The 4151-nt window shown below is 41.2% G+C and overlaps 1 pseudogene; it reads left to right on the forward strand.

The window, feature by feature from the left end:
• Nucleotides 1-399: 399 nt before the first annotated feature.
• Nucleotides 400-3074, forward strand: LOC115649412 (annotated as a pseudogene).
• The last annotated feature ends 1077 nt before the right edge of the window (nucleotides 3075-4151 follow it).

A 4151-nucleotide genomic window follows, 5' to 3' on the forward strand; every position in this document is an offset into this window, starting at 1 on the left:
GAGAATCATCATCTCAATATCTGTTTCAGGGGGATTATATCATGCCCCCACAAAATCCTACCTCCCTACCTCAGTGTTGGTGTGGGGGTGAACGGGGTTCGATAGTGAAGTACAGCAGAGCATATGTTCTGGCACATCTTACCAAGCCAAGAAGGTGTTGAGCTAGCGTCCAGGGTAGTAGGGAGTCCGACTGTATCTTTATTACTCTAGGGCTACATGGCCCAAGTGGAGGGCGTACCGCAGCTACAGGGCACAAGGACTGGCACTCCGAATGCACTGCAGCAAAATTCTTCTCTCAACAAGCCACACAAAGCAGAATAAACTGGGAAACAGCACAGACTCATGCATCGACCTGACCAACACTCACAGCCTGGGGAAGCAAGGGACAAAAATCGGAAAATGGCTAAAAGAATAGTCCAACTATTTGTTGCAAGTCACAGCACAAGAAAACTATCATCTGATCCATACATCAATACTTACATTGAAGTCACAAAATAAATAAAAGCAGATGTCATTGAGATATGCGAAACAAGAACAAAAGACCTCACTGCACAGTGGGAAAGTGAAGAGCAAGTATTCCTAGGAAGATCATTCAACAATAGAGCAGGGGCTGGTTGTGGTGAATTCATTGTCAGGTAAGAAACAATCCCAAGAATAGTCAGCTGCAACATCATATCACCCAGGAGAACAGTTCTCACGCTTCAGATAAAACAAAGGAGAACAATTAAAATTATTAAGGTGTATGCTCCCATGCAGCAAGTGGAAGACAAAGAAAAGGAACATTTCTACAAAGAGCTGCAGGAGGCACTGCAAAAAAGATCAACCTACATCATCATCCAAGGGGACTTCAGTGCAATAGTAGGTGGAAAGGAGAATGAAAATGAGAAGTACGTAGGAAAATTCAGTAAAGGTATGAGAAATGACCGCAGAGCATGTCTGATTGCATTCACAGAGGCAAACCATCTCCACATAATGAATATGATATTTCAAAAAGAACATCATTGTTCAAAAAGAACATCATTTTCCACATCAGTGGATGTGGAAAAGCCCAGATGAAGTCACTGAATCAGATTGACTATGTATTGACAAACACCAGAAGAGTCTTCAATGATGTAGTGATAATAGGAGAATGAATCATTTGCACAGGCTCAGACCATCGTATGTTGCACACAATGCCTACAAAGTCAAGAGAAGCCCGAAACCGAAGTGAATATGCCACTTCAATCAAGAGGCGTTAGCACAGGAAGTGAATGAAATGGACCTCAAGTATAAGGTCAACAAGGACATCGATGAGGACTATGAAGAGCTTATCTCACAAATAATCTCAGCAGCTAAGAAGGCGAAGGCATTGAAAATGCTATGATGCAAGCAGAGGATCAGCAAGGAAAAACTGTTAATCTGTTGGCGAGGAGGGAGCACATGAAATTAGAAGGAAAAATGGGCGAAGAATACAGGACACTGTACAAAGAAATTTGCGTGAAGATCAAAGAAAACTATGAAGACTTTATAAAGAAGAAATTGACAGAGGCGGCTGAAAAGAATTAGAGTCTGAAGAATGTAGAAAGAGTGTTAGGCTGAAACAGGTTATTCAGGCAGTGCTGAAAGATGAATATGGTGAAAGGACATCGTAAAGGAGCAAGATGAATAAAATACGTACAACATTCTACAATGATCTCTGCTCCTCGCATATCAATGTCCAGTGTACACCGTCAAGGCAGCAGGCTACAGAAGAAATTCCCAACTTCATGAGGGGAAAAAATTGAATATGCAGTTCATAACATAAAGAGATGGAAGAGCCCAGGCATGGACAATATTTGTCTGGAATATCTCAAAGCAGGGGAAAATACTCTCTTCAAAGTGTTGGCACAATTGTTCACCATCTACAGCAATAGCAAGCGTGTTCAAGATGCATGGAAGAAATTGAAAACAATACTATTGATGAAGAAAGGTGACCCAGAAGAATTGAGCAACTACCGTACAATCACGATCCTCTCACAAGTGTATATGGTCTTCATCTTCGTCATACTTAATCAGATTAAGAAGGATCTTGAAATGTACGAAAGCAAAGAACAAGCTAGTTTCCACTAAGTGTATTCAACAATTGACCATGTCCACTCATTTCAGCAGCGCATTGAAAAATGCAACAAAGCACCATTGTGTATTGCATTTGTCGACTACAAAAAGACATTCAGCTCGGTGGAGATTAATGCTGTATTCAACGCGCTCAATGAAATTGGAATCGACCTGAGGTACATTGACCTTCTGGAAGAAACTAACTGCAATTGTTCATCAGAGATAACATTATTCAATGTCCTCTGCATTATTACTATACATAGAGGAGTCAGAGAAGGTGACACAATCTCACCGAAGCTGTTTGCAGCAATACTGGAGTTGCTGTTTAAAATACTGAACTGGGAAGAAGGAACCAGAATTGACGGAGAACAGTTAACATGTCTTCTGTTAGCTGATGACTATAATATTGTCAAAGGATATCACGGAACTGGAGAACAAATTGCAGCACACTTTTACATGATATTGGTTTGGAAGTAAACACGTCAAAGACAAAGTGGATGCGGAATGAGCATTGTGCAGCAGGAATCATCATTGCAAATGGGAAAGTAATCGAGGAGGCCAACAAATATATTTATCTGGGTCAGCTGGGCCAGAGACAACTCATTTGAAGGGGAATGCAGTAGGAGGAGAAAGGCTGGATGAGCAAGTTTCAACAAAATAAAGACATCTCTAACAGATGATGAACTGCCTATGAAGAAAAGAAAAGAACTGTTTGTCTCCATTGTTCTGCCAGCAATGATATATGGAGCAGAAATCTGGTCAACGATGAAAGCAGAGGAAGAAAAATTTACTGTCACCCAGAAAGAAATGGAAAGGCAAATGTGCAAGATATCGCTCCATGATCATATATCAAATGAGTAGATCAGAAGGCGTACAGAGGTGACCGATGTAGTGCAGGCAATGTATGATGCAAAGCAGAGATGGGTGGGTCATGTAATCCGCAGGCAAACAATAGGTGGACAACTCGCATCAATGACTGGATCCCCAGAGACCACAAGTGACCGTTGGGCAGACAGAAAACGTGCTGGACTGATCCCACGACAAAACTCTTTGGCCCGAAATGGAAAGAACATGCGCACAACAAAGTGGAATGATGTGGTGCCAACTCACATTCATGGAAGGACGGACAAGGACAAGCCGGACAAAGGTGACAAAGGTGACACCATGTCCTTGCTCAAGGACCATCCAAAAGATGTTTCCAACTTCTAACTTTATGGTCTTGCAATATGAGGTTGTTACTGGGTTTGCTTTTAGATTTTTTGGATATTTGAACCAAAAATTCAATGCGGAGACTCAGACAAACTGGAACCCTCCCCCACCACCACCAAACAACGAGAAACCTTGAACAAGGGCTACTGGAACCATGGCCACGTGAAATCACAAAATTTTACTCAGATCTACTAAATAATAGAAAATATGTAAGTGTAATGATAAGCTGAGTGGCTGCAATAACATTATAGCACTTTGTGTTTGTAGCTTTGTGCATACAGTTTCTTATGAATGTAAGCTTTCAGTGGCAGAGACATGTTATTTGTTTGGCTTAGGTATCTGATTACACAGTGCCATGAATACTGAATATGCCTTATAAAATTATAAAGTTAGCAATTCCACACCTTCCTTCATCTTTCATTGCATGCAATCAAGGTAAATGACTGGGGATTGTATAAGAACCAGTGATGCAGGAAGATAAACTAAATTACCCTAGAGATTATCCCAGCTCTACTATATAATGTCTGTGGATAGTGAGTGCCAGCAGAGACCAAATAAAACCTACTGTGACACATCAAAACACATTTCAATATGTTCAAAATTAAGAAAAAACAGTGGGATGAAATCTGCTGTTTGTTACCCCAGTGCCACCTCATTAAAGTCAGTAGAATATTGGGGGTGTAAATAGCAGCAAACAGAGATCTGTTATGGGATGGGAGGGGTTATAGTTTGGCTCTTAGGGCAAAGGTACCTATGGTGGGAGCAGACAAGGGTGTTCCCAAGTGTGCTGATGTCATGAGACATTCTGTCTACTACACAGTGCCGATAATGTCACCATTCAGGGACGGTCTAGATAATACTTAGTCCTG

The sequence above is a fragment of the Gopherus evgoodei genome, chromosome 3 (assembly GCF_007399415.2).
Source record: "Gopherus evgoodei ecotype Sinaloan lineage chromosome 3, rGopEvg1_v1.p, whole genome shotgun sequence".
Classification (NCBI taxonomy): domain Eukaryota; kingdom Metazoa; phylum Chordata; order Testudines; family Testudinidae; genus Gopherus; species Gopherus evgoodei.